Source organism: Homalodisca vitripennis, chromosome 2 (genome assembly GCF_021130785.1).
Source record: "Homalodisca vitripennis isolate AUS2020 chromosome 2, UT_GWSS_2.1, whole genome shotgun sequence".
NCBI classification, from domain to species: domain Eukaryota; kingdom Metazoa; phylum Arthropoda; class Insecta; order Hemiptera; family Cicadellidae; genus Homalodisca; species Homalodisca vitripennis.
In genome coordinates, this window is record NC_060208.1 from 237,590,928 (window position 1) to 237,618,458 (window position 27,531).

Here is a 27,531-nt window from a genome sequence, read left to right on the forward strand (position 1 = left end):
GTGGGCGGACATCTAGGAATTCATAAGACCATCGCGAAGATTAGGGATCAGTTCATCTGGAAAGGTATGGACCGGGATATTGCAGCTCGAGTACGTTCTTGTGAACTGTGCTCGCTAAGCAAACCCGCTCAAAATACCAAGTTGGGTCTTTTGTCATCTGAGGTGGCGGAAAAAAACCTTTGGAGAAGGTTTTCATTGGACTATGTTGGGCCTCTCCCGCGTAGCAAGTCCGGAAATAAATTCCTACTTGTTTGTGTGGATGGCCTTCTCCAAGTTTGTTTGGTTGTTCCCATTGCGGAGTGCTACCGCGCAGCTCACGGTGCAAGCACTTCGTAACCATTTTTTTTCAAACACTTTGGAATCCCCCGCCACCTTAGTTTCCGATAATGGTTCACAGTTTGTCTCCAATATCTTTAAAAGAATGTGCTTTGGGCACGGAATCCGCCATGTGACTACTTCCCCTTTCTATCCTCAGCCTTCTCACGCCGAACGGTTTAATCGCAATCTTCGATCTGCTCTCATTGCCTTTCATGCGGAAAATCAGACCACCTGGGATCAACAACTACCTTGGATCCAATTTGCCTTTAATACGGCCCAGCATGAAAGTCACAAGGCGGTACCTTTCGAGTTATTATTTGGCTTTCCGCCAAACAACCCTTTGGCGAACCTTTGGAAAATTAGCGATCTTCTGCCTCCTCCTGGTACTCCCAATGTGAAAGCCACTTGGGAGGCAGCCAGGCGGAATCTCATTCGGGCTAGGGAGTTAGTAAGGAGGAAGTACAACCGAGGTCGTATTGCCAATCCCTTCCAGGTGGGGGATCTAGTTTACTGCAAGGCTCACCCAGTCAGTTCGGCTGTGGATAAAAGAGCTGCTAAACTTTGCTACAGGTGGACTGGTCCCCACCGCATCTTGAAGTTTCTGACTCCGGTGACTGCCCGACTGGGAGATCCTCAGTCCGGGAAGATTTTCAGGAAGGCGCACATATCCCATCTGAAGCCTTGCCGGAGTCATCCGTGATTTCTCTTTAGTCTGTGCGGGAGGGTTTTTAGGTCCAGAGGCCTGATCACCTCTGCTCTTTCTTCCTGATCAAGGTTCCTGTTTTCTTCTTTGTACCCACGCAACTCTTGGAGTGATTTCTTGCCTCCAACTGGATTTTCTTGGTTTTTCCTTCTGCAGACTTCAGGGTTTCCGGTTGATTTTCTTCAACCTTTGGGGGGGAGAGGCATTTCGTTTGGTTCTTCATTCTGAAGAAATTAACAGAGGGGAGTTCCTCCTTTTGGGGGGGGAGTCTGAGCCGGTTCAATACCTATATCTCCCCGGCTCATGTGTGTTTTATATAGTGTGTGTGTGGTTTATTGGCTGCAGAGGCCACTGACCATTTGAAGGCGTTTGGCCTTTCCGGCAGAGTGGCAAAGACTCCGAGCCGTGGTGTACAAGTTAGGAGTAGCTCCAGTTTAATATATTAGTTTAATTAAGTGTTTTGTTTATTTGCTGAGCTGATTTCCTTCTGACATGTGCGGCTAAGTTTACGGCCCCTCACTGATGAGGTCCAAGGGATGAATTGTTTCCTCCTGTCATCTCTCCATCATGCGTGGTCGCAGAGAACCTTCGCTTTTGCGCTCTACTGAAGGACGGCCACCATGATGGACATTTCTACCAGTCAACATCTGTGATACCCTGTGATATTGTTATTGTTGCCATTTATATAGTTTATATTTTGTTATTTAATTTTAAGTTAGTTTTAGATATTATTTAGTTATTTCTTGGATTTCATTAGGAGCCCGCCCTTAGCCGAAGGATACCGGGTGAAATTGGCATTTCTTGTTTCAAATTATGGCGTTTCTAATTTTTGTATGCAGGTGCACCTGACAAGGATTGTTTGAGGTATCTACTACTGCAGGCACCTTTTATTTTTTTTATTTTTTTTTATTTATAGTATATATACATATTTATTTATATTGACTGGATAGGCTTATGTGTGTCTTAGTAAATGAATCTGAGTATACTGACCACGGTGTTCTTTTTTTTTTTTTACCTAGTTTAGTCTTGATCCGGCATCCCGTTCGCCACCATGGGCGCGCGCTTCCCTGATGGTTTGCTGTGGGTGTGCGAGCGGCGATGTACGGTTTCACTTGGGAGTAATCAATCTAACGGTTTTTTAATTGACTAGGCCTATCATGTGTAAGAAATAGGCTTACTCACCGAAAACTCAAAATTTAAGGCATCATGATCAGATAAAGATGGTCGTATGACTTCTGTAATATATTCATGTGGTTTCAAATTGGTAATTATGTTATCCAAGCATGAATTTCCACGTGTAGGCTTGTTGTTTGTGCAATATATGTCAAATTGCCTTAATACATTCAGAAATCTTTCTACTGTAGCTTTATTAGTACTAACGTCATAATGAGCATTTACATCTCCACACAAGATTAACTTGGACTTTAATCGAAAGAGAAAGATTAAAAGTTTCTCCAATGACTGCAGAAATATTTCTGTACTACCATCTGGTGATCTATAAAGGGACACCACGATCAGATTGAATTCTGTGAGTTCTACACCAGTAACTTCAAAATGGAGTTCATTGCAGAAATTCTTCAGGTCAATTTCCTTAAAAATATGGTTATTAGCAACATATATGCTTACCCCTCCGCGAATATGAACACTGCGACAAAAACTGCTGCCCAGAGAAAAGCCTTCAGGTACCCATAGCTCAATTTCATCTGTATTTAGCCAATGTTCTGCAAGGCATGCAACAAAGTATTTGTTTTGACATAACAGGAGTTCCAGTTCTTCGCATTTTTCCCTTAAACCTTGTATATTTATGAAGAAAATTTTAGCTAACTCTTGGTTTATGGTAGGCATAGAAACCTAGCAGTCGTACTGATTTTTTTCAGGGCAAGCTGTGGGCCTACACTGATATTTATATGGGTCAAATAATTTCCATTGACCTACTTTAAGGTTTGATCTAGGCCTACTTGTTAAGAAACTTTTTGGGCTAGACCATTCTCCCGGTTTAAAGATTCGGTAGATCTAGTCTTTTTTACTTTGTTTATAAATCTTGAGACGAATACATTCTCTGGCCAAAAATCTGGCGAGTATATGTTACTGTAGTAATTGGATGGAATCTGCAATCTGATCTCTTCTTCAGGTAAAGAACTAACCTAATACATAATTACAAACTAGGTTAAAATAAACAAATCTTACTAAAGCGATGTGGCACGCCTAAGTCAGGAATCACAACCTACATGTTGTTTGTAAACTTCACTAACTCTAAAGACATGCACTTAACACAAAACTATACCAAACACTAATTATTAAAACTAAACTACGGAATACAGGTCACAATACGTCTTCACTCGTCTACTAACCACCTACGACTGACCAGAGGGACTAGCCAATGGTAATCGTGACGGCTGGCTAAAACAAGATGGCGGAAATACAAGGGAAGGGGGACAGGAATGGGCCCTTTCGTTATTATTGGTTGATGCGAGATGAACTTCTTAAAACCATATTGTGACTCCGCATTGGTTTTTACAAATATCCGATCCGTTTTATACTTTTGGTTTTCTCTTTAGTTCATTTTTTAGAATTGGCAACCAAAGCGGCCTAATCTCGACTGATGGTTGACTGATTGGTTGGTCTGCCAATTGTATGTTGCCTCAATTAATTTCCTTTTGAAGAAATGTGGTTCCCGATGTATTATGTGGGCTTCATCCCAATTCATATGATGGTCTTCGGACCAACAATGGTCAATTTTTGATAAGACAAAACCTGAAAACTATCTGTTGTACGTCGATGCAAACAACCTTTATGGTTACGGTCTTATGCAAAATTTACCATATGGTGATATCAAGTGGATGAATCCTAAAACATATACAAAAGAAGAGTGGCAAGAAACAATTTTGGAACTCACTGGCGACGAAGATTATGGCTATATTCTCGAAGTTGATCTAGGATATCCAACAAATTTACATGAACATCACTAGGATTTACCTCTTGCTCCCGAACATTATAAAAACAAACTTTGCACAACTTTACTGGATAAAACTGAATACGTTGTTCATTCAAGAAATTAGAAATTTTACCTCGAACAAGGGATGGTGTTGAAATATGTGAATAGAGTTATTGCATTTGATCAGAAGCCTTTTATGAAAAAGTACATTGATTTTAACACAAACATGAGAACCAAAGCTACAAGTGACTTTGAGAAAGATTTTTACAAGCTGATGAACAACTAAGTTTTTTGAAAATCTATGGAAAATGTGCGAAATAGATGTGATATCAAACTAGGAAATGAAGAATTTTCAATGAAACAAGTTAAGAAAACAAATTTCAAATGCTTTAATATCTTTGACGACAACTGTATAGCGAGTCACATGTTCAAACAAAAGGTTAAAATTAACAAACCGATCTACATAGGATTTTCAGTTCTTGACCTATCAAAATTGTTATTGTATGAGTTTTATTACGATAAATTAAAGAAGTTTGACCCAGATTTGAATCTGTGTTACATGGATACAGACAGTTATTTCCTAGAATTGAAACGAGATCCTTTTAAAATTATTAAAGAAAATATAGATGACTTTGATACAAGTGATTATCCAAAAGATCACGAATGTTTCACTACTAAAAATAAGAAGGTAATAGGGAAATTTAAAGATGAGTTAAATAGCGAAGTTTTAGAAGAATTTTGTGGATTGAGATCGAAAATGTACTCGTACAAATATCTAGACAAAAATCCAGTAAGATGCAAAGGGATTAAGAGAAGCGTTGTAAATAAAACAATAAATATCGAAAACTTGAAGAAATGTTTGTTCGAAGATAAAGAAGAATTTAGAGAGATGACAGTAATCAAAAGCTTCAAACATGGGTTGTACACAGTTACCATAAACAAGTTAGCACTGAGCGCTAAAGATGATAAGAGAATTGTCCTAGAAAATAAGATCGATACAGTACCGTATGGATATAAAGAAGAGTTAAACAAAGTTGGAAACTTTGATATATAAATGGAAGATGATTTAATTCACTGTCACAAGTGTAAAAAGAAAACGAAAAATATAGATTCTAAGATTGTTCAAACTCAAAACGGATTGTATAGAATTGCAGCAAAATGTTCAAAATGTAAGACAAATAAGAGTAAATTTATAAATAATCCTTATGAAAAACAAGTAAAGAAAGAATTTAAGAATAAGGAAGAAATCGAGATTGAAGCTAGAGAAATTCATGCACCGGTACGAAAAAAGTTTAAAAAGAGAAAAATTATAACTTTAGGAATTGACGATTTATGGGCAGCAGATTTAGTTATAATGTCTAACTATTCAGATCAAAATGATGGATTTAAGTATATGTTAAATGTTATTGATACTTTCTCAAAATATGCTTGGTCAAGAGCTATCAAAAGAAAAAACGGCAAGGATGTTTCAAAAGCTTTCGAAGATATAGTAAAAGATGCCATAAGGATCAATCACAAACCTCCAAACCTAATTCATACAGATAAGGGTTTAGAGTTTAAAAATAAAGAATTTAATGATGTTTTGAGAAAATACAACATTAAGATTTATCATACTGAAAACGAAGAGAAATCAAGTATTGTAGAGAGATATAACAGAACTCAAAATGAGAGAATGAAAGTAATTATTGAGATTAATAAAAACTTTATATGGATCGATATTCTTCAAAAAATCGTAAACAATTATAACGATACAGTTCACAGCACAATCAAAATGAAGCCCAAAGTCGTAGATAAAGATGCAGAAAAGGAGTTATTAGAGACCGTTTTCAAGTATGTTCCACCAGAAATTCACACGAAAACTAAATTTAAAGTCAATGATCATGTAAGAATTGTTAGTAAAAAAACAACATTTTCGAACAAATATAAGAACAATTGGTCAAGAGAAATCTTTGTGATTTATCAAATTAATAACACAGATCCTGTAACTTATAGTATAAAAGATTTAAATAATGAAGAAATAACCGGAAAGTTTTATGAATATGAATTGAGAAAGTCAAAGCTATAATTTTTTGTATATAAATGGAGGCTCAAAAGAAATGTATAAAGTGTCAAGAATTTAAAGATTTGTCGAAGTTTTCTCAAGTTAAGACTAGAAAAGATGGATTATACTATTATTGTAAGGATTGTAATAAGAAATATAGAAAAGAATTATTTAATAAAATGGAAAAATTAACTTTAGAAGAGAAAGAATGCACACGGTGTAAAAAAGTTAAGAATATTTCAGAATTTTATAATCTCCATTATAGTAAAGACAACAAACAAGCATATTGTAAAGATTGTGCTAAACAAATGCTAGACCCGTTCATTGCGTATGCGGAAGAGAAATTCAACAATTCTATAGTCTTAAAAGACATTTACAAACAAAATATCATAATTCGAATGTTTAGTAAAATTTAGAAACATTTTCATCGTGTAATTTAGATATTCTATAAATCAGTCGAGATTCTGCCATATTTGTAGTAAAATGATTTCCGTTGTATAAAATATGCAAAGATTCTTTCATTTGGTTTTAGAGATTTATACTATTTGGATCTCCATGTTTTATGCATGTGTATATCCTCAGTGTATACGAAGCCCACGGAGATATTTATACCTGTTAGTGGTGACCACTTTGGAAACTCCATTTTTTCAAGAATCTCAAACCAAGAAGTATTGAGCAAGCTGAGGAAGCTCGATGAGACCAAAGGATGGGGTCCTGATGAAATTCCCCCGATGGTTTTGAAACATTGCAGTGGTCTGTTGGCGGGACCAATTTGTGATCTATTCAATGCGTCACTGTCATCTGGTGTCTTCCCAGAATCTTTAAAATTAGCCTACGTTGTTCCCCTCCACAAAAATGGGGCCATTGAAGATGTTGCTAACTATAAACCAATCTCGATTTTGCCTGCTATTGCCAAAGTTTTTGAGGACCTCTTTCTTGACCGTATAAAGCATAAACTGGCTGGCTTAATCTGCCCACAGCAGCATGGTTTCATGAGTGGGAGGTCTACTGTGTCGAACTTAACGTTATTTCAGTCCAAAATACATGAAGCCTTCACCGTCAATAATCAGTTAGATGCCATATATCTGGATTTCTCCAAGGCTTTCGCCACGGTAGACCACACACTACTTTTGAGAAAATTGCTTGATCAAGGATTTGGAAGCACGGAAATTAAGTGGCTGACAAGCTACCTCTCAAACCGGCGTTCATTCATCAAGTTTGCTTCGGCCACTTCATCAGAATTCATTTCATACTCTGGAGTTCCCCAAGGATCGCTGTTGGGACCCTATCTCTTTTCACTCTTCATAAATGACCTTCCTGAGGCTCTACAATGCGACTCACTTCTGTTTGCTGATGATGTGAAACTGTTTTCCATCGTATCCTCTGAAGAGGACTGCCTACGAATCCAGGAAGATCTTTGTGCGATCGACCGCTGGTGCGAAGAGAACAAAATGAAACTCAACACTAAGAAATGCCAAGTGATGACCTTCCATCGGAATCTCTCCCCCGTTGTCCATGAGTACAATATACGCAGGGAGCCCTTAACTCGTGTACTGCAGGTAAAAGATCTTGGTATTACATTAGTACCTTGACTGAATCCTGAGTTGCATGTGCGAAAAATTTGCAGCAGAGCAAACAAAATGCTTGGATTTGTCTCCCGATTCTCAAAAGGCTTAAGTGACACGGCTTTAAAAACTTTGTATTGTGCTTTGGTACGCCAAATCCTTGAATATGGCTCTCCAGTGTGGAACCCCCACCAGAAGTTTCTCATAGATGAACTAGAGACTATTCAAAGAAGATTTATTCGAATAGTGGGTGTCAGGAGTGGTCTTCTCTATCGTCAGGTTCCCATCGGGGAAGTGTCTCGTGATCTGGGACTCCTGACTCTTGCGGATCGCAGATTCTCCGCTGACGTTATACTGCTGTCAAAGATCCTTAACGGCAAGATCGACTGTCCCGATATGCTGAGCCAGATCCTCTTCAGGACCCCTTCAGCTACTCGCTCCAGAGACCTGTTCGCTAGGCAGCAACATCGCACCAACTACGCAGCAAACGATACGATGTACCGACTTCAGAGTTCTGGTAATAGCGTCGCCGACATCGTTGACTTTTTTGTGGACAGTATACCAGTGCTCAAGAGGAAGATCGCCGATCTGCATGAGTTATCTGCCTAGGAGTTGCACAATGAGGGAAGACATTCGTTCTTACACTTTATCTGTACGTCTCTCATTGCTGTTATTTATATATTGTGTCTTATTAATTCTTGTCTAATCTTGTTTATTCTCATTGTTTCGTGCTAATTTATTGCTGTTATTGTTCGTTGTTTTCCATAGTTCAAATCACGGTACACTAATAATTAATTACGTTATTGTCATTCATAGTTTATATCCGTTTCGTCACTTAAATAGTTTATTAATCGTTATTGCTCTATTTGTAACTGTGGTTGTTTACTTTCATTGTTTAATATTATGTTCAAAACTGTAAAAATGGAGATGTCCGTTGAAATGTAAAATAAAATAAATAAAAAAATAAAATGTCTTAATAAAATTTCCATTTCTGGGTAATCAATTTCAAGTTCTTTCAATCTTTTCGGTATTTCTCTCTTTTGAGCTCTGATAACGTAATAAGGATATTCCCACATGTGATTCTTTTTAATTAATACAAAAGCATGGTGTTTTTTCTTATCAAAATTTTTACATATCATATCTCTCTTCATTAATTCCATTCGCAATTCTTGATTCTCTATTTTCAAGGATTTCATTTGACCTGAAATTTGTAACTGTTTTATTTAATCTTTTAACTGCTTATTTTCGTTTTCAAGTTTGTACACACCAAATTTACGAATACTTGGTAAAACTTCTTCTAAAACCCCAATCTTGAAACATTTCTGCTATCTTCGTTTTTGATTTCAGTATTAAAGAATATATGCCCGGTTCATTAATAAAAATAGTGTTTTTTTGAAAGTTTGAAGGTAAGAACGATTCGGTTCCCCCCTTCTGAATCTATGTTATCGAAGCTTTTTTTATATTTTTCTTTAACGTGATCTCTAATCGCTTTCATCGTATTTTTAAATTCCAATATTTCTGCAATATCTTTTGCTTTAAACCAAAATTCATTATTATCATCCACAATTGTAAAGATATGTTTGTTTTCAAATCTAAGTTGATTATTTATTAGATCTACAACTGTCTCCATTTAGATAGAAAAGAAATTTAACTAGTAATTTTTATTTTGAGAATAAAGCCCAGATTCATTAACGAAAATAGTATGTTTTTGAATATTTTCTCAGGGTCTATGGGATATACTCCTGTAATTTATACATTCAAAAGTTGTTTTATCGTCATTATCGACATTATTTATGATAGCTTGCCTCGTGTTTTCATATTCTAAAATTTCTGCAACATCTTTTGCTTTGAACCAAATTTCGTTATTTTCGTCAACAATCGTAAAAATTTCTGTATTATTGAATTTGAGTTGATTATTTATTAGATCTACAACTGTCTCCATTTTACTAGTAATTTTTTATTTGAGAATAAAGCCCAGATTCATTAATGAAAACAGTGTTTTTTTGAAAGTTTGAAGGCGGGGCGAATCACCCCTACCTTCAGAATGTATGTTTTCGAAGCTTTTTTTATATTTTGGGGTCCATTTTAATCCTTTTTCAATCTTAAATATATTGTTGTTTTACTCTCATTATTTAATAAATTTCCCTCAGAGTCTTGTATAGTTAGAGCGATTTTTTGAATTCTGTTATTATTTTTTCTAATTGGAATATAATCGATTTCATTCGGTTTTTCACTGATTTTTTATCCATAAGCAACATTTGGGAAAAAAGTGTACAAAATTTCAGATTCTTTGTGTAAATGTTCGTTATGATTTTCAAAACTAGGTTCAACGAGATTGCAGTGCACTTCAATTACATCAAACTGTCTAAATTTTGGCGTTTTATTTCCTAAATATACCTGATTTGGCTCAATAGTTTCTTGAACAAACCCTAATAAATCTACTATAATTGCTGAAAACATTATTCTTACTGGTGATTTTATTTGAATTTTATTAGAGAGATAATTTTTTTGCATTTCAAACTTGTTTTCGTCAAAGTTTAAAGATTTATCTGATTGTTTGAATGTTTTCAGATAATTTTAAAGGGAATTTTTTATTTGATCGAAAGTATAATATCCTTTGTTTAAACCATAATATTTTGTTATGTTCTTCTCACTAAATCCTATACAATAAGGAGAACTTTCACTAATATTTATTACAAAATTGTCAGAATAAAAACCGCTTAAACCGATGAAATAATTTGATTCTTCCTCTAAATGAATAGGATGTTCTAAGTTTAAAACTAATTTAGAGCTTTCTGAAGTCAACTTGAACAGCTTCATTTTCGCTATTTAAATGGAGAAATTTTTAAAGCAAAAAGATCAGATAAAACTTCAAACGTTTGAAGAAAATAAGAAAGATCAACCAATCAGATTGTTAATTGTTGGTTCAAATGGATGTGGAAAAAACTTTATTATTTAATTTTATCTACAATAGGTTGATTCCTTATTCCAATTTGTATGTTTTTAGTAAATCTTTAGAACAAGACGTATACAAAAAATTACAACAAAGATTCAAAAATATTGAGAAGAACTTAAGCAAAGAAATATCACATTATTATAATGCTTCTGAGGACATAGTTCCGTTAAGCGAATGTAAACCCAATTCGTTAATCGTTTTTGATGATTGTATTTTAGAAAATCAAGACGTTATTAAGGAATATTTCGTAATGTCTCGTCACAAAAACATATCTTGTATCTATCTTTCCCAATGCTTTTCAAAGGTTGATAAACAAGTTATTAGAAATAATTTGAATATGTTGTGTGTTTTTGAGCAAGACGATCACTATTCGAGAAAGATTTACAACAATTATGTGGGATCTGATATGAGTTTTAACCACTTTAATGAATTATGTGATAAAATTTGGAAAGAAGTCTATGGATTTTTAACTATTAATCTAACTTTGAAGCCTAAAAATGGTAAATATTTGAATAAATTTTCTAATATAAATGCTGCTCCGTGGTCTGACAAATCTACTTGATAAAATATTTGTTACAATTATTTTTACATTATCTTTACTTTTTATTTACATTATGAAAACAACTGAAAAACGGTAAATCTGTTCACGTTTTTACGTTCCACGTTTACGTTTTACGTTCCACGTTCACGTTTTTACGTTCCACGTTCACGTTTTTACGTTCCACGTTTCAAAATTTTTCTAATTAAATGGTGAACGTAACTTCTGAAGGAGCGAAAAAACTTGATCAAATCGAAAAGAAATTAATCAAAGAATTTAAAGAACAGATTCGAATTGATGAAAAAGAACAAGAATTTATTCAAAAAATTAATCAACCTGTAACTTCTGCAATTAAAAATGTTGAAGGTAAAATTGAAAACGTTTTAAGCGATAATCAAAATTTGATGAATTTGGTTCCAGTTGTACGACAATTTGCTGATATTTCGATTCCAGAATCTGAAGTAGAAGAATTTGAATTGCCAAAATTACCATCTTCTACACCATTTAGACATCGAATCATTGAAGACTCTACCATAGTTGAACCAATAAGTCCTGGAACAACGGATATAATAATTGGTGAAATTGGTAAAAAATTCCTTCCTAGAGCAAAGGATGATAAATTTGGTTTGTATTGGAATAAAAAAAGAAAAGTTTTATGATTGGAAATTTACCCGTTAATTTTGAGCATAATGATATCATTATTAATGAAAAAACATATGAAGGAACTCAAGGTTTATGAAGATTATTAACAGACTATGACGCTCCAAAAGATAATTTATATTCTGAAGAAGATTTGAAAAAGTATACAGAAATTTTATGGGAATCTGACTCAATTTACAAAAATAATGATCCATCTACTAAGAAGCCTAAGTCAAGTAGAGGTAAAAAATATATTAAATTAATTAAACCAATTTGGGAAAAACGAATCGAAGGATCAGGTGTAAGAAAATACAATGATAATAAGAATGAGTACAGATATATCGACGATTTGACAAAACTCGATGGAATTATAAATTATATTTATGCTCAAGAAAAGGCTGGAAATAACAATTTTTTGAACGAAAAGAAAGCGATTAAAGATTTTATTTCGAACAAACTTGATGAAATGATTGAAAAACCTGATGGAATTAAATATTTAAAACGAGTTTTGCAGGCAATAAGTTCATCTATGATTGAAGGTAGTGGACTTTTGAATGATTTTATCAACAATTTACCTTTTGAATTACACGTACCAACTTATCAGTATCTGGGGCCTGGCACAAAACTCGAAAAAAGACTAATAAGAGGAGATCCTGGTATAAATAAATTAGATCAAGCTGCTATGGAACACGATATTTTTTATGCAAAACATAGAGACACAAATTCCAGACATATAGCAGATAAAATTTTGCAAGATAAAGCAATGGATAGATTTTTATCAAAAGATGCTAGTTTAGGTGAAAGATTTGTTGCGCTTCCAACAGCTGGAGCAATGTTTTTGAAGAGAAAACTAGAAATGGGAATCGAAGAGAACTTGAAATTTTAACTATATAAATGGAGGTGAATGTAAATTTCAGCAAAAATCAGAAAGAAAAAATAAAATCCGCTTTTAAGAAGAAAATACCCGTTAGTATTCAATTTAAAATAGATCAACTAAAAAATGGCGAAGATAAGATATTTTTAACAAATAGACAATACAATAAACTCGAAAAACATAAGAAAAACAATAAAGGAACCAGAATAGAATTTTCTTATAATCACTTGAAAGAACTTAAAAATGGTGGACTTTTGAAAGATTTATTAGATTTTGGAGAAAATATTACAGTTGTTAAAAATGTTGTTCCTTATGTTCGTAAAGCTGCTCCAATCGTTAAAAAAGATGTGATTCCTATTGTTCGAAACATTTTAAATTGGTTAGATAAAGAGTTGGAAGATGTTACAGGATCTGGATTAGATGAAAAAACTTTGAATTACGTTAAATCCAACATTGAAAAAAAAATTTAAACCTTTAACATTCGGAGAATTGGAAGAAATCTGCAAAAATATTAAACATTTTAGAGGAATCTTCATGAGAGATACATTACCTGAAAAAGTTAAGAAATTTGAATGTGGAATTGTGAATATAGACTCGATTATGGGAAGTGGAACGCATTGGATTTGTTATTATAAAAATGATAAGAATGCATGTTATTTTGATTCGTATGGAAGAATTGAGGACAAACCACTTATAGAATTGATTAAATATTTGAAAAAATCAAGCGTCTACTACAATGATTCTCAGATTCAAGACTATAAAGATCCCCCAATTTGTGGTCATTTATGTGTTTTTGTGTTGAATGAACTGAGTGATGGTAAAGATTTTAAAGAAGTTGTTAACAAATTATTACTTAATAAATATGGATTCACAAAATATTTTTGACGTATTTGGAACACAAATTAAAACAGAAAGTATTCAAAATGTAGATAATAGTTTGAATTTTGATAGTTTGAGAAATGAGTTTGATAACAAGTTAGAAAATTTATTACAAAACCTTCCAGATTCAGATATGTCTGCTGTCGAGATTGAAGATTTTAAAGCAGAATATGATAACAAACTTGCAAATTTCATGAGTTCAAATGAAGTTGCTGATAAATAAAAACATTGAAAAAAGAATTTGAAGATGGTGCAAAAAAATATTTACCAATTTAATGTCTCATATCGAAAAAGCTGATAAAATTACTGAAGCGATCAAAGTTGAAAAGAATTTTGTTAGTTTGGCTAATAAAAAAAGAATTGTCGGTGTTCGACCTGGTATTGACAAACATGATGTTGTTGTTAAAGAACAAATTTTAAAACCTCTAAAATTATCAGAAAACATCGATATTGTTGATTTACATGATCCGAATGTTAAAAATGCCTTAGATTTTAAAGGAAAAAGAATTAGCAGTGTTAGTAAAGGAATTAATCCATTTGATGTTGTTGTAATGATTCAATTAGAAGATCCTATTAAAATGTTTAATGAACTAAAACAAAATTATGAGAATCATAAACAGCATGTTAAAGATTTTACAACAGAAGTCTATGAAAAACTTGATGAAAGAAGTAAAAGATCAGTAGACGATGTTGGTGAAATTAATGAAAAACTTACTAGATTTAAAGAGTCTTTTGATAAGTTTAGTTTAGATGCTACGAAAACTTTTGAGAATTTGGTCATAAATTTGTTGAATACAATGATTCTTATGCTGTCAAATTTCAAAAATTAGAAGAAAAAATTAATAAGTTCGAGGAAGATCTTACTGAAATAGGTATTCTCGCAGGGTATTATGCATGATAAAATTTCCTTATATAAATGGCGCTCATATATTGTATGAGGTGTAAGGAAAAAACTGAAACAAATGATATAAAATACTATGCAAATATCAATGGAGTTAAAAGAGTTTCTGGAAAATGTGCTGAATGTAACACTAAAAAGAGCCAATTTATAAAAACTTGACTTTGAAATTTTTTCCTAATAAATAGAGATGGCGGGACATTACAGTGCTTTCGATCTTTTTATATTGCAACACGAAAGAGATTTGAAAAAAGAACATTGGGATGATATTTCTCAAAAATATGAATTATCCGAAGATATGATGAGATTATACGTAAACAAATTGAATTGGTATAAAATTGCTAAATATCAAAATCTGTCCCCAGAGTTCATTCAAGAAAATATACATTATCAATTAAAAGATCATAAGTCTGTTCTTTGTCTCTATCAACACTTGAGTATAAAATTTTTGGATGAAAATAAAGATACAGTTGATTGGAACAATATTATAGATAGCGGTTACAATCCTGTGCAAATTTTATTGAAATATGTGACCGAGATCGCAAAATTTAAGGAAGAGAATCCCGAATATGACGAAGTAGATCATTAAAAATGACTCTAATCTTTTTAATTATTTTACTAAAATTTATATCTTTTCTTATAAAAACGTACATTAGATCGATGAAAAAATGATATCTTTCTTATACATGATGTTTAAAATTTCTAAATTTTCTCTTATTAAATGGCGGACTACAGAAAATATGCTAGTGATATTGAAAGGGCGGAGTTTAAAAATTTCTATCCAATTAGTAAACAACATTTGAATGAACCGAATAAAAGAACTGAGTTTAATATTGATTTTGGAGATAACTTTTGCTCGTCTAACTTCCAGTTTTATATTTCTGGAACTTTAACAAAACAAGATGGTCAAGCATATCTTGGAACTGATAATGTTAGATTAATCGATAATTTTATACCGTTTTTATTTTCTAAGATTGAAGTAAGAAAACACAATAAATTGATAGAAGAAGTCGAAAACTGTGGCCAATTAAGCACAATTTAAGGAACTATTTCGTATTCAAAAAGTGATGTTATTTCTCAAACTTCTAATGGCTTTGAATCAGATTTTAAATTTGGTGTTTTTGAAGCAGCTGGAAATTTATCTCATTTTGGATTAGGATTTTTTGAAAATGTTACTATTCCGATCTATAAAGGAGGATTTTATCTAAGTTTTATAAGAGCAGAAGACGATGATGTGATTCTCTAGACTGCAACTGGAAATGTTATGCCTGTTGATGGAAAAATAACAATTACAGATTTTTTTATTAGAGTTCCAATGATTGATTATAAAACCACGAGTAAAATTAGGTTGATTGATGAAATTACAAAAAGTTATTATGTTTAATTTTCTAGATTGGCAATGTATTGAACAAAAAGGTATTTCCGGAACAACTTATTTGTTCGATATTACAAATATTTATAGAAATATCTTCAATCCCAAGTTCGTTATCATAGGTTTTCAAACAGATAGACAGAATAATCAAGAAAAAAATCCTTCAAAGTTTGATAGTTTGGATGTAAAAAATATCAGAGTAAAATTGAACGGTTCTTATTATCCAGATGAATTACAAAATTTAAACATTTCAGGAGGTCTTTTCAGAATCATGTATCAGAAGTATCAAGATTTTAAGAAAGTTTACTGTAATAATAAGGAAATGTATTACAATCCTAAAGAATTTTTAGCAAATAGACCTATTTATGTCATTGATACAACAAAGAGTTTGACAAATATTTCTGGTTCAAAGAACGATATAATTATCAATATGGATATTCAAAAAGCTGTTACAAACGCGATTTGTTATGTGGTTGTGGTTTCTGAGAAATATTTAGCCTATGATGTGATTAAGAACGATATTAGAGAAATTCAGTAAAAATCGCGTTATTTTCACTATTATTCATCGGATAATTTTAAAACATTACAGAATTGTTAAAGACATTGATAAAAGTATACATTTTAAATTGCATTAAAAAATTTTGAAAAATAGGGATGATATTAGGAAAAAGCTATTTCAAGGTCATGGACCGGAAGTGATGATTTAAAAAAATACTTTAATATTTACTGATCCTATACACCAAATTTCATCAAAAAAGCTCCAACAGTTCTCGAGATATAAGAGTTTAAAGATAAGGGATGATTGGGGTAGATTTTGAAAATTTTGTTATTTTCATGAAATTTTAAGTTGAACTCGCTTGTTTTTGAAGTTTCAGATTTTTCTGATATTTTTTTTATTTTTTTATGAATATTAAGAAATAGGGGATGATTTCACCCTCATGGATAAGTTAAGTCGAAAGAGTTAAGTATTTACTATATGTGTACCAAATTTCATTAAAATCGGTTAAGTAGTTTTTGAACAACAAGGTTTGAAATAAATATTGATATTCACTTATTTAATATACATTGGAAACTATAACAGTTCTAATATCGATTGCAACCATGGATTTTTATTATCGATAAAACTTCGATATTCATAATCGTTTATCGCACGGAAAAAATTTTCATCATGGGCGTTGGCCACGTATAGCTAGCCATGAATGATCCTTCTCTATTTTAACGAAATTTAACAATATATATCATTATTTAGAAGATTCTAATGTATTTGTGAGTTGGAGAAAGAAGATATGGACTTTATAATGTAAGAAGATTGCTGTGAAGATCTGTGTTTCTTGTTAAAAGTGAAGTGAAGTGTTCCACTGGGCGTTGCCATTCATAGTGTTATTATATTTTATAAGTTACTTTTATGTTTTGGACTCGAAGAAAGGAAAAATTGCAAGAAGATTGTGAATTTGTGTAGACATTCTAAACTGTGATAAAAACATTGTGTGAAAATAGTGTTCATTTGTAATACAGAATTAAGTGTTTTTACAGTGATTTCATTGTCGCACACAGCGTGAGCAAAGCAAGGTCATTTGGTGTGAGCAAAGCAAGGTCATTGTTCACGGCGTGAGCAAACCAAGGTCATCGTGGAACGCCGACGTCACAAATCTAGAGTTGATTGAAATAAAATATATGATACCTTTCTTCTTCTCCCATTCCCAATTTCTTAGAAGTTAAGTAGATATCGCAAAAACACGCACACTAACAACACTCATTTTGTATGTCTTTCATTATATCGTAATGAATTGCTGAATGGCAAACGTTTCTCTTTTCTTCGTCAGAATCACACACACACAATATATCTGTTTCGTAAATGTTTTTTCTATATAATTTATCCCAATCTACAACAAAAGCGTGATCTCTTATAAATTCCTTTGATAAATCTTGTTGTTTACAAAGACTTGTTAAAAAACTAGCTGTATGCATATTTCTTGGCCAGTATGGATATTGTCTTCTCAACATTTCAACAAATAAACAATGAAATTTAGCATAAAAGCGATGAAAAATATCAGATTGTTGGTGTTTTAGTTTATTTTGTAAAAATCGGAATATTTTTCTTATTTTTCTATTATTTAATTTAAAATCTCCTATTACATTTAACATATTTATACTATCTAAGTTTTCTGTAATAAATTGCATTGAACACTTTTTAGTACTTAAAAGTTCTCTGAAATCGTTTTCATTTAAGGATTCGTTTTCACTTAAGGAAAATATCAACATTTGTTTAACATATTTAGGTAATTCAAAGAAGTCTTTATAACTATTTCCTGTGGTAAGTTCTTTAAATGCTAGAAACTGAAGTGATTTTGGAGAGTTCATGTTGTTTGATGACTATTTAGTAGAGTAGATTTTTTATTTAAGAAAAATAATTTGCTAAATTCATATTATTCTCTTTCATTCCTTCTAAAACTTCAAAAATATACTCTTTCATTGATGAAAAATCTCGATTTCTTCCGGAATAATCTTTGTAATCATAGACAAAATATCCTAAATAGTTGTACAATAGAATGAAATTATTTCTATTTATCTCTGTTGTAGAAATGTAAACATAAACATTTGCGCTGAAAAATTTATATCTCGGTAGACTTAGTTCCATAATCTCCATTTATAAAAAAATCTTTTTTTGTTTAAATGGAAGAGTATAATGCCAACTGTTACAAGTGTTATAATAGAGGAGAAATTATTGATAAAAGATATTTAGTTTGTAGAGATTGTAATTTAATTTTGTACGAAAGACCTAAACCTAAGAAATTTCGAAATAAACTAACACATTTGAATAACTTGCTTACAAAATTGCAATATGGAGGTAAAAAACAAACAAAATTTGTTACAGAATTTAGAAAACAGAATAAAAATTTTTACTTATCTCTTAGAACCATTGAAAAAATTATTTTCCTTTTCAAAGAATACATTAGGTTTGTAGGTATCGATACACACGTTTATTATGAGAAGATTTTACCTGTATTTTTTCATTATCTGGATGTTGAATTTGTCTACGATTTTAAGCCAGAAATCCTCGATGATTTTATAGTACACTTGGAAAAGATAAATAATGAACCTCGTGAAAAGAATGTGGTTTTACTCACATTCTCCCCGACTTCTCGAGTGATTGTTAGCAAATTTCATTTTTTCCGTTTATAACTTTTTTCCTATGTAAATGGACCTACTAAAGGAATTAAATGAAGTTGGTGAGCTAAGATTTAAAGAATATAAGAAGTTGAATGAATTAGAAGAAAATAAGAAATACAAAATTTTGAATCTGGAGAAAATGAAAGATAAATTCGGGTTTACAATCATAGCAGAATTGGAAGATTTCAAAGTACACTTACCGAACAGATTTTTGACTGTTTTGGATGAAAAAAAGATTAAAGAATTGAATAAAAATGATAAATTACACTTGATTGTTACTGGGAAAAAGACAATAAAAGATAAAGAATGTGTTACAATTAACTTTGTAGAATAAAGATTAAGAATTCGAAGATTTTAAATTGATTCTAAGGAAATTTTACATTAAAACTGCTCAAGAAAGTAGAAGCAAACAGCTATAGATTCGGTAATTTTTCATTCGTGAGTTACTGTTTGGTTTTACAGATTCGTTTATTGTCCTTTAAACAGTATTTTCCCCATGATTTACTGTTGGCTCCGAAAGTGCGCTAGGAACCCCATATTCATATCTACTAGTATGTGTATATCGGATTTTATCTCTTGCAAGGCATCAGAAATCCCCTTAACTTCTTCTTTTGTTGCGAGTTGGGAGAACTTATTGAGTAATTCATCCATTTTATTCATAAGTTGATGTGATGGATTAGCGTTTGTAGATTGTCAGTCGACTCTCTGGCAGTGCCATTTTTTATTAACATTATTGGCATAATATGTAGAATACTCTGATTTGGTTACGCCGACGCATTTTATATGGAACTATCCTTGGCATTCCGAATCACATTGAAGTCCATCCTCGGTATCAAATACCTTCCTCATGCACATTCTACAAGTAATAGAATCTGCCATGATGAACGCAGGATCAGACACAGATATCCGGCGGTACAGTATGGTTTTTATGCTGACGAGCGATCCAGATGGCCGTGGAAAAAATGATGCGCGGGTCTGTCTGTAGATGCTTTGCAGTGCAGACACAGGTGGGTGGTGTAGGTTATTGACAACACAGACGGCAGGTTATTGTTTAATCTTGTCAAACAGACCCAATGATCAAGAACAAGAGCGTCTGTAATTCAATTATACATCAAGGTGGTGAAAAACAATTATACATATAAACTCACTGATGGGCAGTGTGGAATACGAGCTGCTTGAAAACGGGAAGCAATAAGAACGAGGTAAAAATTATATTCTAGCCAGAGCTTCTATCACACCAAATCAACAATCAGGCATCTTGCACACAAAAAAAGGTTTCACAGAAAAGTCAAAAATTGACCATTGTTGGTCCGAAGACCATCATATGAATTGGGATGAAGCCCACATAATACATCGGGAACCACATTTCTTCAAAAGGAAATTAATTGAGGCAACATACATTAAATTGGCAGACCAACCAATCAGTCAACCATCAGTAGAGATTAGGCTGCTTTGGTTGCCAATTCTAAAAAATGAACTAAAGAGAAAACCAAAAGTATCAAACGGATTGGATATTTGTAATAAACCAATGCGGAGTCACAATATGGTTTTAAGAAGTTCATCTCGCATCAACCAATAATAACGAAAGGGCCCATTCCTGTCCCCCTTCCCTTGTATTTCCGCCATCTTGTTTTAGCCAGCCGTCACGATTACCATTGGCTAGTCCCTCTGGTCAGTCGTAGGTGGTTAGTAGACGAGTGAAGACGTATTGTGACCTGTATTCCGTAGTTTAGTTTTAATAATTAGTGTTTGGTATAGTTTTGTGTTAAGTGCATGTCTTTAGAGTTAGTGAAGTTGACAAACAACATGTAGGTTGTGATTCCTGACTTAGGCGTGCCACAACGCTTTAGTAAGATTTGTTTATTTTAACCTAGTTTGTAATTATGTATTAGGTTAGTTCTTTACCTGAAGAAGAGATCAGATTGCAGATCTCGAAACGTAGTGTTACTGTTTTCTTGTTTCACTGAACGATGGCAAATGTCCGGAAAAATCCTGTTTCCTTCACAATCCTTCCATCGTCAAAAATAACCTTCAAACATTAATATGTTGTAATAGTTATACGGCTAATCATTACTATGTTGTAATAGTTATGTAGACAATCATTAATATATTTTAATGATTATACGGCTAATCATTACTATGATGAAATAGTTGTTACGTAGGGTCCCTTCAAACAAAGGATACATTGAACTTTGATGAATAAAATTGAAAACCAACTCGTATATGTATATATAATATTACAAATCATAATATAGCCCTAAACTAAGGATTGACTAATTACAACAATAACCACGTACTTTCGTCAGACAGTTAAAAATCTAGTCACTACACTTCAGTCGCCGACCGACCGCGTCGATGTACAAGGAACTGGAATCATCTACAATCAGTTTTCTTGTCGTCTTGTTTAATATTCGTGTGCAACAGGCCTATCAAATGTTGTGTTTTTCGTTATTATTTATTTATTCACACTATTATTATAGTGTTTTGTGCTGAGTTTGTAATTGTTTTAACTATGACGACTCCAGATGGTTAAGGAGGAGTTTACATCATCCTAAATAATTTTTAATTAAAATGTAATTTTAGTTAATGGTTAGAACTTGAAATATTACCGCAGTGATCTGCACATCAAGTCCTTATCAGAGAAATCCGGACTGTTACCAGACCTTTCCTTGTCTATATTATTTAGTTGATCCAACCACCAAACTTGTTAATGTGGTTAGATTATATTCCTAAATAATCTTGTTTGTAAAGTTTGGACGTTTTCGGAATGAGTTATTTTTAATATTTATTGACATTGACAACAGAAGATGACTTATTAAAATTCGAAACTATGAGAGAGAGAGAGAGAGAGAGAGAGAGAGAGAGAGAGAGAGAGAAATTTGAGAATTTCCGTCACATTTGACAGAAACTACTGAGTATATGTCAAGAGTAGGATGTAAATAAGATTCTCTGTTTTACAAAACTATTATGGTATTGTAATAATCCAGCAAAGAAGGGCATTTCAGGAGCCATACCGCTTACAAGTTTCACTACAGAGCTAGCTATATTAAAATTGACGAATTAATTATGTTTACGTTGGATTAAATGAAATCAAATATTATGAATCATTGTTTGCACATACTACCAAGTAGCAATAGAGCAGTAAATGTGACCGATGAGTGTCACATACGCTACCACGTTCACATTGGTTAAACTGCACATGAGCGTGAGACACAACAGTACATACCAACTAGCCAGCCCGGGCTTATTCATGAATAAACATCACTCTGAATTAGTGTCCGGCACAGGGTCCATGTTCCTGCAAAATACTCATTGCTCCTACTGACAATTCTAAACTTTTACTGTTGACATCCCTTCGAAAACTCTTCCATTGAATTACCTGCACCTGTGTTGTATTGAGTGCGTTGGAGGCTCAAGGTAAATTTACAATTGCGTAATTTTCATAATAAGGAAATAGCTTAAATGTTTTGTTTTTAAATTTGCTGATTTAGGGTGATTGATGACTTATCCAAAGCAATTTCACATGGATCTTAATGTTTTGGAACTGAAAAATATAACTAGCTCCTGGAATTTAAAAGAGCCATTGGTATTCGCTTAAAATAAGAGGGGAAACTCCAGAAGTTTACAGATGAAATGGTAAAGAGGACGTTTTAGTTGTAATTTCACCTGTAATAAAGTAATATTTCAGTCAATTAATTAATTTCAAATTACAGATAAACGTCTACCTTATTCGGTTCTTCAGCAAACTTGACATTGAAATCCACTTCTAGATCCTAAGTAAAAAAAAATTGACAAAACAGAAATGTAGGGAATAAAAGCACTTTCACATATAGAACCTTTAATTACGTCTGTAAAATAACTTTCTTGAAAGATGCTTTCTGGATCTAGTGCAGGTCAGGTGAAGAATGTTTAGAGATAAGAATATCTAACGAAGAATATAAATTAAACTATATACCTATATTTTAAGCTAATTTAATCATAAGTTACAAATTACACCTATTTTCTGGGAATAAGACGTCTGCTAGATAGGGTTATTACATAACAAACGTTTAATAAATTGGGCTACTCTATTATGTATAGTTAATATTTTAATTTATACTCTGTATGACAAAATATGTATTTAATATTTTGGAAGCTGATATGAATGAGCATAGTTTAATAAGAATGTAACGAGTTTAAAATAACAATGACTGGAGTTATCCTTTTTGACTGTTATCTGAACAACTCTTAACCCTTAACTGTAGTGAGAGAGTTGGACATGTTCTTCAATAGCAGCGCTTATTCCGTTTATTACGTTGTTGTCAGTTCGTTAAAGACTCCTTTGGCCCAATTTGTCAAACCGTAAAAGTTAGTGAAGTAATTGAAGGGTTTATTTTACGAGGCAATCGACAAGTTACTGGTAGTTACTTCTATTTATGACAGTAGTTCATCCATTCTAGGAGATCTGGACTTAGGCTGGTTGGCGAATGTACGGGAGTTCTCAGAATATAACTTCATGTTTTTATTTAACACCCTTTGACTTTTTTCTCCGTTAGGAAAAGAAGCTTAAAAATATTGCGCATAGTACTAAAAGGACCTGCTTCCAGAGTGGCAGGATATTCTGGATGGTTAAGTTTGGGAAGCTCTAATCCCTTTCCCCTCATATCAACATCCAGGAGAAATAATTTAGGGTATTAACCTGTCATACCTTATAAAAAGGGGAAGCCATCTCTGAACCAGGCTCTCTAGCCAAAGCAGACATTAATGGCACACCCTTGCGACTAGGCTAGCAAGAACATTTGATACTTAGGGAGCCACACCAACTCCAACAGTCATCTCCCGCAGTAAACTATACCTATGAACCTACCCTTGCACTCCAGAATCTCGACATTTGCTTTTAGTGATGTGGCCATCTTGGATATTCATAAGGTTTCCCAGAGTTAAGTGTCACATAGGTTTATGCTGTAACCACTGTAGGTTGAACTGGAAGTTGAACTCTCCTAGATTTTAATTCTTCTTACGAGATATGGATATATAACAGAATGACTTTAAATCCGTTTCACCATATCTTGCAATAAGCATATAAACAAACATATTAGTAGACGTATTTTATTCTTAAAAATGTATAAACGTAATAAAACTCCTATAAATAATAACGAATAACTTTGAATAGTAATTTATAATTGTTATCAGGTTAGTACCAAATTCAGGTTAAGCAACAAGATGCAGAAAAACTGGTAAACTGATTTGAATGAAGTTCACATTATCCGTTACATCCTTAAACGGAATACCACTGTAAACAAAGTAGAAATGTATGAGAAATAAAACGAAGTTAGTCATTTGAATACACATGTAATATATAAATAAAGTATGTAATCTATATTTTATCACTATCACACTATCACTCTTTACGTATATTTGAATTTCAAAGTATATATAGTTTTTAAACATCTAAATAAATCACAATCTAAGCAGGAGTATGGAAAATGCAATTGATTAGCATAATTTCAATAAATAAATATATATTGATATTGAATGTAGTTATTGACTCTTCGCATCCAATGGAGTTCTACAAAGAGTTGTTTAACGTAAGACTACTCCAAGATTTTATTTATTTAAACGAATAAAATTTGAAGTGAAGAGTCGATAACTACTTTTAAAACTACTTCTTAAGTTCATTATATATTTACCAAATTTAACTTTCACAACTTGAGCCAAGACAAAAATGTTAAACCATGTAGAACAGGATATACATTGTAAATGTTTCTAACTTCGAACCAGCGTAACTTTTTATATATTGAACCTTTTCAGGTTGAGTTTTCGGATTAGTAATTTTAAAATTTGCCTTTAAATTTATGTACTTTTTGAACTATGCTCTATTCCAAAGGAAATTTAATATTTCCTTTTGACTCCTTGCGGGCCATCCCCTAATATGACATAAAATGGTAGTTACTTCAGAAAGCAGATTTATATGTGCCGTATTGGTGTACGTTTATTACTTTACCTGTAATCGCACGAGAATTGTCAATGCTTAAATACTATTCATTTTTTTTTCTATGACACACTTTGCCCACATTTCGCATGTTTTTCTTCTACTTACTTATAGTTTATTTATATTTAACATATGCATGGTGGGTTCACACTGCCTTATAAAACTTCCTGTTAGTAGCTTATTTATAGATTTATTGTTTTGGTTAGCTCAATAAACTACACTATTATAAATCTATATTTGTCGGCCATTTTTCACCACATTATATTAAATGTATTTAAATTTTTTTTACTGGGTATGGTGTAGTAGCTATGATATGGTAAAAATGGATAGTATAAAAATGGTTGGTCATTAAAGAAATATAAAAATCAGTTAAATATAATCAAAATTTACGTAAACATACTAAACAACTATTAAGGAACTTTTAAGAGAGATGAACATAGTTTTTTCTATAGTTATAGGCTATTGGTTTAAAAGTTAACTTTTCAGGTAAATTCATCTGCAAAGGTATAATAAATAGAGGTGTTACAGTTTCTTGTCACGTAATGTACACTGATGTTAACTCCATCCTTACAACAACAAATGACTATCAGGGCGTTATTCTTGTCACACATGGTGGTTTCTTCCTCTACTGAACTAATGTAGCGCTCAGACACTAAAACCTGGAATATTAGTTATGGAATATAATAAGTAACGAATATTAACATATTAAATACTACCTGATAAAAAACTAAATAATAAAAATGAAGATTAAATATGTTAATTTACATTTAGCTGTTTTAAGAGATCTTACTGTAAGTAAATTTTATAAATGCACAATTTGTTGGGCTCAAATTTAAAATTATTAATTTTTAATATTTAATAATTTGTAATCAAACGTCAGTTAATAACGTATTGTAATGATAAACAAATAAAATACCATACCAAGTATCATAAATTTGGTGAAAAGTTACAAAGAAAAAGCAAATACATAAATGTAATTCAAAATTTACAGGAACTTCTTTTACAGCAAAGTAATATAGTTTATCCGTATTTAAATATGAAAAGAGCTAACCGGCCTATAAATAAATAGTACATTACAATAAAGTGGCTTAAAGGTTGGTATAGAGTAGATATAAACTATTGCATTACTGGACGTAGGGCAGCATATTTTCTCATAATCTGATTTTCAAGTTCCAAGCATAATCATAATTACAGTGTAAGTCACGAAGAAATACAGAAACCTTTTTCTACATGTAAAAATAATGAAAAAAGTTTATATAAACATGGGTCTGGAAATGCTTTATTAGCGAAATTAACGAGTTATGGCAAGCGAAAGACCTCGCCTGGATTTCAGCTCACTTGGTTTCTGGGAAAAATAACAGAGATATTGTTGCCTAAAGGTGAAAAATCAGTTATTAAATTCATGTTTTGCAATTGTCGCTGATGTAAAAAAAACTACTTTATTTCCAGTTCTGGGACTTTATGTATTCAATTTATCAGGTCAAAAACCATAAAAAAGTATTTAATTCGTTCCTTAAACTACCTTAACAGAATTTCGGGAAGACATTGTTTTATATGGTGATCTGAAATCTGGGCGAAATCTTTCGCTAACCCTAACTCGCTAATGAAGCATTCATGGAGCTATATTCATATAAACTTTGTTCATTATTTTACATTTATAATGAGCTCGTACAGTTTCTGCATATCTTAGTGAATCACCCTGTATATTAAAAATAGTTCCTTAAAGAAAATAAATGCTTATAGATTTCTATAGGACAAAATATATTTAACTGAGAGAATGTAGGGTGTAAAATTTTGTAATATTGCATAAAGGTTTCCTAAGAAGAAAGAAGAACATTCGTATATTTTGTCTCAAATTTTGTTTTTATCGGCTAATAATTTAATGCAGTACATAATTATAAGAGCATTAAAAAGTACAAAATTTAGTTCTTAAGAATCTTGTTATAAGGTCATGACATTAATCTAGAAAGACTGTGAGCTTAATATATAAATAGTATAAAAACCTTATCAGGCCCATTACCTGTTTTTTTCAACAAAAGCTTTATCCACACACATGCTCGCATGTAAAGACCACCGTCTTTTAAATGTCGGAAATAGCATGCATTTTACTGGTACTGAGGCATTAACTGAACATACATGTAACTAGACGATAAGGTGAGACTTTATACTTTAATCACTGCCTATCATTCTAAAACTTAAAACTATACTAACATTTAATTGTAAAATTATTTGTTTATAGCCAAGAAAAGTAATCGAATTTTCATGTTATTATCAATAAAATTATCAGAAATCAAGTAATGAAATAATATTAAATGCTATTTAATAAAGAAGCACATAGTGTTAATAGCTTTGTGATAAAATTATGTGAATTATTGATAAATATTACTTTTGTAAGATATATTTTATAATATTTGACAGTAAAACTAACTGAAGATTAGTTCCGAAGGAGGTTAATTTATACCCTCCAGTTAAACTCCGATGTATCAGAACAAGTGACATGTATTACGATGTGTCTGGGATACTTTATGGATGTACAGGAGCGGCATATTACTAACAGCAAATGCCGAGATTCTGGGGCGAAAGGGTAATACGATAGGTCTAGCCTACTGCGGGAGATGACTGTTAGAGTTCATTTGAGTCAAATGTTCTTGCCACCCCCTTCCACTGCTTT